This window comes from Thalassophryne amazonica, chromosome 6 (genome assembly GCF_902500255.1).
Source record: "Thalassophryne amazonica chromosome 6, fThaAma1.1, whole genome shotgun sequence".
In the NCBI taxonomy this organism is placed as follows: Eukaryota; Metazoa; Chordata; class Actinopteri; order Batrachoidiformes; family Batrachoididae; genus Thalassophryne; species Thalassophryne amazonica.
Window position 1 is genome coordinate 98393098 of NC_047108.1, and position 12210 is coordinate 98405307.

The following is a 12210-nucleotide window of genomic DNA, read 5'->3' on the forward strand; positions in this document are numbered from 1 at the left end:
CCGCTGATGGGTTAAAGACTTTCTACAGCCCTGCCTAGCTCTCCGAGAGTAACTGCCTGTCTCCTGGAATCTCCTCCAAGCTCTTGAGACTGTGCTGGGAGACACAGCAAACCATTTGGCGATGGCACATATTGATGTGCCATCCTGGAGGAATTGTACTACCTGTGCAACCTCTGTAGGGTCCGGGTACCACACCATGATACCAACAGTTACACTGACCCTAGCCAAAAGCAAAACTAGTGGTGAGAAATCAGTCAGAAAAATGTGGAGGGGAAAAATGCAAGTGGTCTCCACTTGTAAAAGCATTCCTGTTTTGGATGTCCTGTCATTTTTGCCCCGTCGTGCACCTGTTGTTAATTTCATTAACACCAAAGCAGCTGAATTCGATTAACAACCTCCTCTGCTACTTAACTGACCAGATCAATATTCCAGACGCTAAATTGACTTCATGTTATATACACTGATTAAAAAGTGTTCCTTTAATTTTTTTAATATATATATATATATATATATATATATATATATATATATATATATATATATATATACATACATACATACACATACACACAGACACACACAGTTCTTGTTTCTGGCTGAGCACAGCACAGTGAAAACAAAATCATTTTGTTGCAAAACAAAATGAAACTTGGTGTTGCTTGTAATAACTGTGATGTGCAAAAAAAAAGAAAAAAAAAGAGATTTCCAAAACTAAATACACACACGTCTCTGTGATTTATTCTTTAGACGAGGATGGGTTTTCTACTCCCATCTTCCACATTTTATGAATTCAGTTCATGCCCATGGCTACGCTGGTTATAAATCAATTTTCTTTGCATCCTTCAACAGAAAATCAATGAACTTCAAAGATGCCGTGTGGCTGTAGCATGTTCTTAGTATTACATTTCAATAGTTGCATGTACTTTGTGTGAGTATTCTGATGCAAAGACTGACTAGTTTACAAAATAAAAGCAGCATTTATAACGCATTGCCAAATTTAGATACATATCATGTGTGCATTAACACTGTTGTATATATACTGTCATGGCTTTAAGATGATAAACAGATTGAATACAGTCTGACACAAAGTCACATTTCAAGCCATGTATCATTAATTCCTGCTTTCGCACCTCTTCAGCAGGAACAAAAAACCCCCACATTATTTTAAACTTACCTCATGAAGGTGATATCCAGGCATCTCAAACATCTTGTAGCATGAATTAATTAAAAACCAGATGTTGTTTTAATTCTATCTAAAGGACTGTAACTGCTTCCTCGTCAGTCCAGCAGAAAAAATAAGCGTATTAGTGAGAAGGCAGAACTATCCGGCTCAGCTTTTAAAAGGCAAGAAATGTCATTAGCTGTGCATGTCAACGAACCTCACTGGTAGGACACAATGAGCCTTTTGAAATTTGTGTTGTTTTATGAAAAATCTGAATTTACTCCTTTTGGTGTATCACTTGATATCAAGATGTGATGCTAACAGCTGGTGTCTTTGTTTTATAAGGCCACTCCCCTCAGGCCAGCACTGCCTTAACCCCATTTTTTTTTTTAATAACCCCGTGGATGATTTGTGTGCTTCTGCACTAAGAATAAAATGCATAAACTTCCTCACTTGTACGCAAGCTGTGTGTCTTCACATCTCACAATGATGAGTTTAAAATCAGTTATAAGAGGAACACCTTGTCTCAAAGCCAACAGTCCTACTCAGCGACGAATAACAGTCATTTCTTAAGTTGATTTGTTTCAGCTTAAGCACTGTGGATTTGGGTTCATTAGCAGAGCTGAGGAGGTCATAGAATCCAGATGAACTTTAGGTCTCTCTGACATTTCCTCCACTGTTGGCTGCTCCTGAGAAAACTGGGCACTGCCATTAGCTACTGAAAAAGGCACTGAATGGACATAAAAATCTACAGACTGCAGCAGCTTATTTCGTGCCTCGTCATAAAACACAGCGCTGGCTTGTGTGGAGTAGGAACATTTAAAATCTGTGGCGCTGACAGTGATGATCAAGATCAAGATAATTATCTGCCTTGTGGCTGCTCCACACAGTGCAATTATAGATGCTCTAAGTATAACATAATCAATTGATTGACTGGCCAGTCTCTCTGTGGCAGTCAAATCCTGTAACTGTGCATTTTCTGTGGAGGGATATGATTGTTGCATCGTTTAGTAGCATCTGTTCTATGAGAGCATGTCATGCTAGCATGTGTCCCACAGGTGTAACTGAATCCACCGTAGGCTGTAAATCCGTATCACAGGGCTGCAAAGGAGACATTTACACCTACAAAACCGTGCCGTTTATTCATCCATGTCACTCCTGGATATATATAACGGGGGGTTGAAGCGTATCCTGTTTTCGCACATGTTGTATGAACTATAGTGACATAATTTCTTGACATTTTAGTGACGTCATCAAAATGTCACTGTATAGTGTATAGCATACTGTATAGTGGTGAAATTTTTTTTTTTTTTCTGATTAACGATTAAGTGGTACAAGCCAATCTAGCTCTATTAGTTGTCGCACCTTCCTGAATGTGTTTTTCTGACAATTGTCGTCAGATTCATAACATTATCAAAACATTACTCAAACCTAGGGCTGGGCGATATGGCAGAAATAGAATATCAAGATTTTTTAATTATGTTATTGCGATTTCATACATAACTTCAATTACATACAAAGGAAGAGAAACACTAATAAATAAACTAATTTATTAAAATTAGGGATAATCAACACAGTGCTAACATAGTTATGTTGTAAATTCACACCACAGAATATAAAAATGCAATGAAACGCCTGAATATAACAATTACAAGTCACAGTAATGTTTTTCAAAACATTAAAATCAATAAAAATTGTAAATGTATTTAAGTGCAATTCTATTTTAAATCTTGACTTGTCTAATAAAGTAAAATAAAACAGAAAGCACACATGAACTTACTTTAGTTTAAAAAATATGATATTGAACAGTACATTAATATCATTTAAAATCTTGAAAAACAAAAACTAACATGCCACCGCAAAAATAGTGCAACATGTACTGTGCAAGCTATAAAAAACAATAAATAATCCTCATACAAGTAGGTAAATACAGCTTTAACTAGTGCAAATGTATTGTGCAAAACATTAACTTGTCCAGCAATGCTGATGAAACAGGCAAACTGTTGTTGCTACAGTAAGACAAGAGAGGCAGAGTATAGTGCAAGCAGTTCTAACACTGCAGCAATAATGTAAACAAAATTCTTATTCTTACATCCAAACAAAACTAAAATAAGACCGTCACAGGTTTTTTGCCAGGAAGATGATTTTGTCCACTTTGTCTGATTTAAGGGCTGCCCTTTGGCATGTCACAATATACCATTTGATTACAAATCCTTAGCTGATTGATATAAGCTTGATATCATCTCTCTGGCCTGACTGGTTGTGGATGTATCCTGGAAAATGCATTTGTCAGACAGTAGTTTTGATAATGTTGACTTTTTGAGGCAGTTGTCACGTTTATGCACTGCAGCCATGTCCTCTAAATCACAACACCATTTGCGCACATGTGGGCGCGTTGGTCTGAAAATGTGATCAGAGTGTACAGCTGATGCACTGGCATCATCTGTCACTTGAAAGACCATGGTTTCTCAAACTGGAACACGCAGACTGCCACTAGGGGGTGCATGAGAGAAAATTTGGAATGGCAGAAGGTTCATGTTTGTGCACATTTGGGCTGGTTAGTTTGGATTTTCTTATTTTAGTTTTTTTTCTGGCTGATATGGCGATCACTTAAGAGCACTTCGCTGAATTTCAAACATTTTCCTTTTTTGGATTGATTGGAGTGATTTCACAGCATATACTGTCAAAAGAGAAATATTTTCAACTGCTGCCCGCCACAGCAAAAGACAAAACAGATGTTGTTTTATCTTTGACAAGAAGCAAAGATGGAGAGTGGCCTTGCCAAAAAGTGCTTTTACACTGCAAACGCACCGAACCATGGTTCAAATTCATTCGACCTGAAGCAAACTCTTTATCGGACCAAAATTGGGTGCTCCATCCGGCCCATGGTACAAGGCAGCTTTCACATCTGCTATTTTGGCAGAATACCTATAATTAGTTGTTGCTTTTGTTTGAAGGGCATTATGCATTTTTGGAAGGTGAATAGTTTTCCTTCTTGAGCTGATGGCTGAATGTATATGTGAAAACCAAGAAAATATGTCTTTACATATTATTTTACACTTCAACTAGAAGCCTACAATATGTAACTCTGTACTAATATTCACAACCATTATAAATGGTATAGGTATCTGATTTTACTGAAGATGCTCTATTTAAAAAACTCATTCTCACTCTTGAAACAAAATATTACATGAAGTGACCGTAAACTTGTTAAACACATAAATGGTAAACTATGAACGTGAATTTATTCATTCTAATCCTTGTGAACTCTGGTCTACTTCTTGCACAGCAATGGTTAGTGTTATTGGGTTATTGTTTTTTGAAACCACTCTCTTACTCGACTAAAACCTGGTCTAAAGTCCAGTTTTGTCTTGTGCTGTGCAAAGAGTGCAACAGTCAGACACGTCTTCCATAAGTGAGTTCAAAAATGCATGTACACTCTGCATCCCTACACAAATTGTTGCCATTCAGCTGGCCGCAATGTAATATTAATATCATTGAGTATTATGGGCATTGCAGGCAGAGCAGGGGGTTTAAAAAAAAATAAATAAAAAAACAGCAGAAGAAGGGAGAAAAAAAGTGGTATTCTACAAGACCTCTCAGAAACAGGTGACATATATGTACGTAATATATCTGATGAAAGTGAATTGAAAACACCCATTATTAAAGAAAATAAAAGTAACTCCTCCAGGAAAAATACAAAACCTCACCATGCTGCAGGCTTCACCTCAGGGAGCTCTGGTGGAACTCAAAGTAGGTGTCAAAGTTCTGTTAAAGATAGTGTATGCGTATTTGTTCTTTCATGCTTTTGCTTCATGACTGTACCCATTTTTATGTTTCAAGTAGAAACCAGAATCTGTTGCTTATTGGTCCACTCAGTGATTTAGAGGTCCAAACCATGTCCTACCTCACTGGTAAGTTAGTAATCAGTGAATAAAATACTACTGAACATAACAGAATTCTGCATATCAATTCACAGACCTTCTTCTTTGCTTCCTTCTTATTTTGTATAATATCAGTCAGACTTGTGCAGCTGCTAGGAGCTCTATGCACCAGGGTCACACACTCCCAAACAGGCTGAGGAGCCGGTTCTGAATTAATATAATCAAACTACTGCTTTTGGCTTGGATATGTTGTTTGAACTGTTTCTGCCTTTCTGCCAAACAAATCATTCTTTAGTTGGCAATAAATGAAAACTGAAATGGACACTTTTAGACTCCATTAGTTTTATTCCTGACTACGTAAATCGAATAAAAGCTGAAATGTAAACTTTTAGACTTAAAAAGGCCTTTTAAATTTAAGACTGGTCCAGAAACTCTTTAACTCGGGAGCTACCTGTCTGGCTCACTAAATGCTGTACATCGTCTGACACATTTGAACTGTCGAACAGAGATGAAGGCGCCATTTGGACACAAACATCTGACAAGAATAGAATGTGCCCAACAAATATTTTAACTCTGTAATTCAGACAACAAAACCAGTGCCATTCTCATGTAGTTCCTGAGTTGTAAATTGCCCTGGCAAACAATGTGTAGGCTTATCTTATCTCAGATTTAAATCATTTAAATGTTGGATGTGATAAATTACTCATCAGATTAATTTTGGTCTCAGTGAGCTACATGATCTTCGAGCATTTCTAAATATATTGCTCAGAATTGTGGGCCCCTGGCAAGAAAATATTATTCTGCACTGTAAAATATGATATGTTCTTTGCTTATTTTTCTCCCCCCTCATCCTGACCAGCCGCTTGTTGTTTTTCTATACGTGCAGAAATATTTCCATTACACAGGCACAAAAACTCAATGTCTTATTAAGTGTTCATTTCATGTATATTCACTCATTAACGAGGCTGTTAGAGGCACTTTTCTGTTTAAAAATAGAATAAAGACACTGAACAAAGGATTAAAGTACAAGTCCCACAACTGTCTGTTTCTTGCCCAAAAGCAGAATGAAACAGGAAATTAAGGATCTTATGTGCACAAAGGTAAACAAAAAGCCATTTAATTTAATTTAACCTAAAATCAGGTAAGTCCCTTTGAGATCAAGCTCTCTTTTGCAAAGGAGACCTGGACAATTATAAAGTTTCCAATTCACCTAACCTGCATGTCTTTAAATGTGGGAGGAAAATGAAGCACCTGGAGGAAACCCACGCAAACACGGGGAGAACATGCAAACTTCACACAGAAAGGCCACAGCTGGGAATCGATCCCATGACCTTCTTGCTGTGAGGCAACAGTGCTAGCATCTTAACCATTTACAACTTTTTCTTCCTTTTTTAACCCCCCCCCCCCCCAAAAAAAAACCCAAAACTGAACTGACTTTATTTTACCTGAAAGATATTTTTGATTTTGCAGAATCAGAAGACCTACAACTTGTTTTTTTTGTATTTTTGATCATACAGTGCTGTGAGAACATTTGTGCACCCTTGAGCTTTTACGTTTGGAACATTTTTTGGACTTAAAAAAAAAAAAAAAAAATCAGGCTTTTCAATTAAAATTTTTAATATTATGCCTTTCAGACTCACAGTGAAAACTAATCTCTACATCATGAATTAAGAGAAATAAAAATCTAAAAGCCAAAAAGATGGCGTGAATAAGTACGGTATAACACACACACCATCACTATGTCATCCAGTTTTCTTCAGACAAGTCAGGAGACAAACACATGAACATTTCCAAGACACTGATTATGTATGGATTTTATTTCCATCAGTTATGAAGTAATACATACAGTATGGTACTCTATGGTAAATCTGTGGGGAGCAGGCAGTTTTCAAAAACTAAGAGACCGTACAAGAAGGAGAAGAGTGAGGAAAGCCACCAAGACACCCCGACACCCCTGAAGAAGTTATAGGTTTCTTTGGCTGCGACTGGAGAAATTGTGCATAATGCACTTTTTTAATTTTGCATTACCAGTTGTACAGCTTCATGATGAAGTGGTACAGAGGAGGATTTTTAAAAAACTAAAACTTGAAAGTTCAGCTACAATTTACCAGAAGGCACATAAAACCTGTGCCAAATCAACATGCAGATCCACCTTGGATTTGCTGTGGCAACCCCGAGTGCAAACAAGGGAGCAGTCGAAGGGACTTACTACATCGGAGATTCGAGCCTATATTTGATGTGTTTTGTTGAAAGAAAATTATTCTCCGCTCCACTCCACTATGAAGCTATGTGTGGTGATGCAAAATTCTAAATCTGTATTGTGCACAATTTCTCCACTTTCACCTGCAGAAGCCTATAACTTCTTCAGAGTTGTCTGGGTGTCTTGGTGGCTTTCCTCACTCGTCTCCTTCTTATGCATTAGTTTTTGAGAATACGAAAACATCCAGTCTGAAGAAAACTGGATGTAAAAGTGATGGTTTATATGTGTTATACTAAAGCATGCACTTACTTATTCACACCATCATTTTGGCTTTTATTTCTTTAATTCATGATATAGAGATTACTTTTCACTCAGTTTAAATGGCATAATTTCAGAAATTTTAATATAAAAAGCCTGATTTTTTTTTTTTTTTTTGTCCTGAAAAATTTCAAACATGTAAAAGCTCAAGGGTGCACAAAACCTTTTCACAGCACTGATCTTAGACTTTACTGGAACAACCTCTGAACCACAGATTCAGAATGTCCTGGTTTAGTCGAAAGTAAAATATATCTGTTTTCAAGGCCAGGAAGGGTGAAAGTCCTGTTTTTTAAAATCTGTTTTTGCTAAACATGTCTTTTTGAGTTCTACAGTATAATGGCTAGAAAATAAAATATGATTTGGCACGAAGCAGGCACATGTCAGTTCTGTGTCAAAACAGTGATCAGCCTGGTGTCAAATGCCATACGTTCTTCTTGCTGTTGTTTTAGTTTATTCAATAATTCTAAATCATTCAATAGTTGGACTTTAATCTGAGCAGCAGGTTTGGTGTGTATATGAAATGACCATTTTGATAAATCTACAACTTGACATAAAACTGTCTCTTCACCGAAATATTTTAATATTTTTAATCATCGTTGTTGAATGTGAGAATGTCTAAACTTGATACACACTCATTTTCTTGAAATTTCAAAAAGCTTTTCTGCCAGTTTGTGCACAAAAATAAATATCTCCATTATCACATGTTCAGGCTCGGGTATGTTGTATAGCTGGAAATTCTAAAAACAACAACAACAACTACAGGTCATAAATGGTTAAAGCACCAGGAACAGAAACAGATCTATTCACAGGGACCATTACGATACATCACCTCAGGGGGTTTGGTTTTATTGCAAACTTTGCTACCTGTTTCTTAAGGCACCAGGTGATTTACAACAGCTTGGCAAAAAGATGAATAACACTGGTCAACAGAAACTTTTTTTTTTCTTGCATGGACTTTGAAAACTGATTTAAGATCATTTTCGGGTCCTGAATCTGAATCTGTGCTCATACTTCCTCTATCACGTCATATTTTTTTGCAGTCTGCATGTTCCATATTGATAGATTATGCAAAAGTTGCTCACTCACTCAGAAGTTTGACACCACTAATCATGCACAAAAGGATCTTCAAAAGCACAGTTTTTAAACCAGGTTCACAAAATGTGAACAAGAACTGTAATATTGTTTATGGGGCCAAAGAGTCGTATGAGAATGCAGCTTTTGCTTCAATGCTTGATATGAGAAATATGATTTCATATCTCAAAAACGGGCAGCACGGTGGCTTAGTGGTTAGCACTGTTGCCTCACAGCGAGAAGGTCATGGGTTCAATTCCCGTGGCCTTTCTGTGTGGAGATTGCATGTTCTCCCCGTGTTTGCGTGGGTTTCCTCTGGGTGCTCCGGTTTCCTCCCACATCCAAAGACATGCGGGTTAGGTGGATTGGAATCTTCAAATTGTCCACAGGTGTGTGTGTGGGTGTGTCTGTGTTTGTTTGTCTGTTTGTGGCCCTGCGACAGACTGGCGTCCTGTCCTGGGTGTACCCCACCTCGCGCTCCATGGCTGTTGGGATAGGCTCCAGCCCCCCGCGACCCTTAAATGGACTAAGCGGTAGAAGATGAATGAATGAATGAATCTCAAAAACGTGATGTAATTGGCAAAAACTAACACCAGATTTGGATTCAGTGCCCCCAAATGACCCAAAATCCATTGATAAACCTGCATGCAAGAAAAACTGTTGACGAGTGTACTATGACCCCTTTAACTATGTTATCATGCAGGTGTTGCCATGCAGGCGTTGCACTGTATTGCTAAAGGAAAAAGTAAGATAAAATAATTTGAAATCACATTCTGATGAATTCTGCATTGACATACGGCACTGAATATAAGTACAATCTTTATGAGATATCCTCCTATCAATCAGTCAAACCACCATACAAAGACTAGCGCTCGCATAACCTCTTTGGTGGGAGTAATAACGTTTAATCAGCCTAAATAAACCTCTCAGATAAGCCTCAATTATAGAAATGTACAAGTGTTAATTCCCAGTGTTACATCTATACATAGTACGACACATTCAGCTTGTTAGTGTGGGAAAAAAACTGCAAACACATCAGCAGATCAGTGCATTTTCATGTCTTTGCGAAACTTCACTCATTCCAAAATATACCGTTTGGAAATGTAACATGAAACTCCAACATCTGCAAACAGAGCAAACAGGAGTGCTTGCATCTGCAGACACACAAAGCCCGCCGCTGTACTTGTCAGAAAATCACAAATGTGGATTTGTATTTTTTTTAAGACGTGCATGCTTTGGGCATTCCATGATGGTTCTACCAGGATATATTAACAAGCATGCTCCATTTGTGAGGCAGACTAGAAGAATAGGCCACTTTGTCTCACAGTTAAGCTGCTAACGTGCTCTGTGCAATGTGGGCACACAAGTCTGACGCGAAAATGTCTCGGTAACAATAAAGACACAACACAGCAAGTCTGCATGTGGCTCGTACCTCTGACATAAACAGGAGGTGTTATAATATCACCCCAAAAAAACTCAACTGTATGACTCTCTTTAGATTCTGTTAGAATCCATGAAACCATTAAAGATAAGAAAGCTTTTACAATGTTTTTGAATGTTTTATTTTGTGGTTAAAAAGCAATTACTTCAACCTAAATCATCATTGGGCATGAACAAATTTAGCAGCTGTTTAAGTATAATCACTTTTCTAATCATTACAACTGTTCATTAACATTGCATGAGTCAACATCAGACAGACTAAACAAATTTTAACTTTTTCAAAAGTTTAATTGATGGAAAAATTGAATATATATTTCTCCATTAATTAGTGTAAAAAATAGTAGTTGAAAATAAAGATATGACATTTCAGCTAGTTTGCCAGAAGGCACATGAGAGACCCAGGCCTAGATCTGGCCTGGTGTTTTTGTGTGTGTGTGTGTGTGTGTGTGTGTGTGTGTGTGTGTGTGTGTGTGTGTGTGTGTGTGTGTGTGTGTGTGTGTGTGTGTGTGTGTGTGTGTGTGTGTGTGTGTGTGTGTGTGTGTGTGTTTTAAATCCCTCCTCTGTTCTGCTGCACCATGAAGCTGTGACTGGTGACGCAAGATGCAGTACTATGTTGTACTATGTTGTACTATTCCCGTCTTGGTGGATTCCCTCACTGTGGAAGCCACCAGGACACTTTTTAATGTCAACATGCAAATTGTTTCACAAAATAGGAGCACGATCAGGCTCTCCAGGCAGCCGACTTCTTTTTACTCCTGGGAACTACAGCTGCAGTGATTAACCGATCAATGACTAATCAACAAGTAATCAACTACTAACTTAATTTCCAACTATTTTCATAATCGATTCATAATTTTGAGTCATTTTTTTGAAGTCCAAATTCTTTCATTTCAGCTTCTTAAATGTGAATATTCACATATTCATGATTAGTTTCTTTCCTCCTCTCTGTCAAATAACCTGTATATCTTTGGGTTGTGAACAAAGAAGATGTCCAAGGGCATCATCTTGGGATTTGGGAAACACTGATAGACACTTTAAACTATTTTCTGACACTTCATAGAGGAAACAACTAATCAAATAATCAACACAATAATCAAATATAAAAATAATCATTAGTTTCAGCCCTAGTGGGAACACAGAGTAAGGCAACATCCTGCAACTCTGGGGCACAAGAAGGCACATAAGGTTTAAGAAGTTTAACAACATAGATAGCCCTACAATAGACTGGCGTCCTGTCCAGGGTGTACGCTGCCTCATGCCCTGTGGCTGCTGGGATAGGCTCCAGGCCCCCATGACCAGTGTTGCCACAGTTACTTTGAAAAAGTAATTCAATTACTGATTACCGATTACTCCTTGAAAGAGTAACTTAGTTACTTTACTGATTAGTCAGTTTCAAAAGTAACTAAGTTAAATTACTAGTTACTTTCAGCAACTGCCAACAACACCCTCCCGCCACCTCAACATGAAAATGATAACCCATTTTGTCAATACTCACTTTATAGTCACCCTTTCTTGACTTCAATGAACATAAGTACTTGTTTCATAAAAAAATAAGATAAAGACATCTTTCTTGACCTCATATTTAACCTCATATTTAACTGTTGACGGCACTGTAATGGTAAAACTTGCAATTTCTAATCTACATTGTTTATAAATGTAATTATTAAATTCATTCTAACATTTAAATTCTCTCTAAACATTTTAGTTGTTGAACTGTTATTATTATAAGTAGTATCAGTGGGTAGTAGTAGTAGCAGCAATAAAAAAAAAAGGCTTCAAAACTGGACCTTAAATCTAGGGGTGTTATGGAGGACCACATCCCTGCCCCGCTCCACGCCCCCTTTCTGTCTGGATTCGCCCCTGCTTTGCCATTTGAGCAGCAAGAATGGATAACCTTTATTTATGCAGAAAACTCGACCAGACTGACAGGTAAGAATATTTTATCAATATTTTTTTTGACATCATGTCGTCCTAGGAAAGAGTTTAGGTGCATATGGGTGGAATTAAAGTGTTAGTTGTTAACGCATCGCGGATCAGTTGTTTTTAGTGAGGACACACAGAGCGGCTCAGAGTTTTAAATAAAGTGGGAAAAAAGAGCATAAAAATGTCTTTGTAAAGCTCAGTACAGGTGTGCT

General features: G+C 37.6%; 1 protein-coding gene across 2 annotated transcripts in view; it reads right to left on the reverse strand.

The window, feature by feature from the left end:
- The window catches only part of mitfb (melanocyte inducing transcription factor b), a 71406-nt gene that overhangs the window by 22735 nt on the left and 36461 nt on the right, over nucleotides 1-12210 (reverse strand). The gene's annotated exons all lie outside the window — the stretch shown is intronic.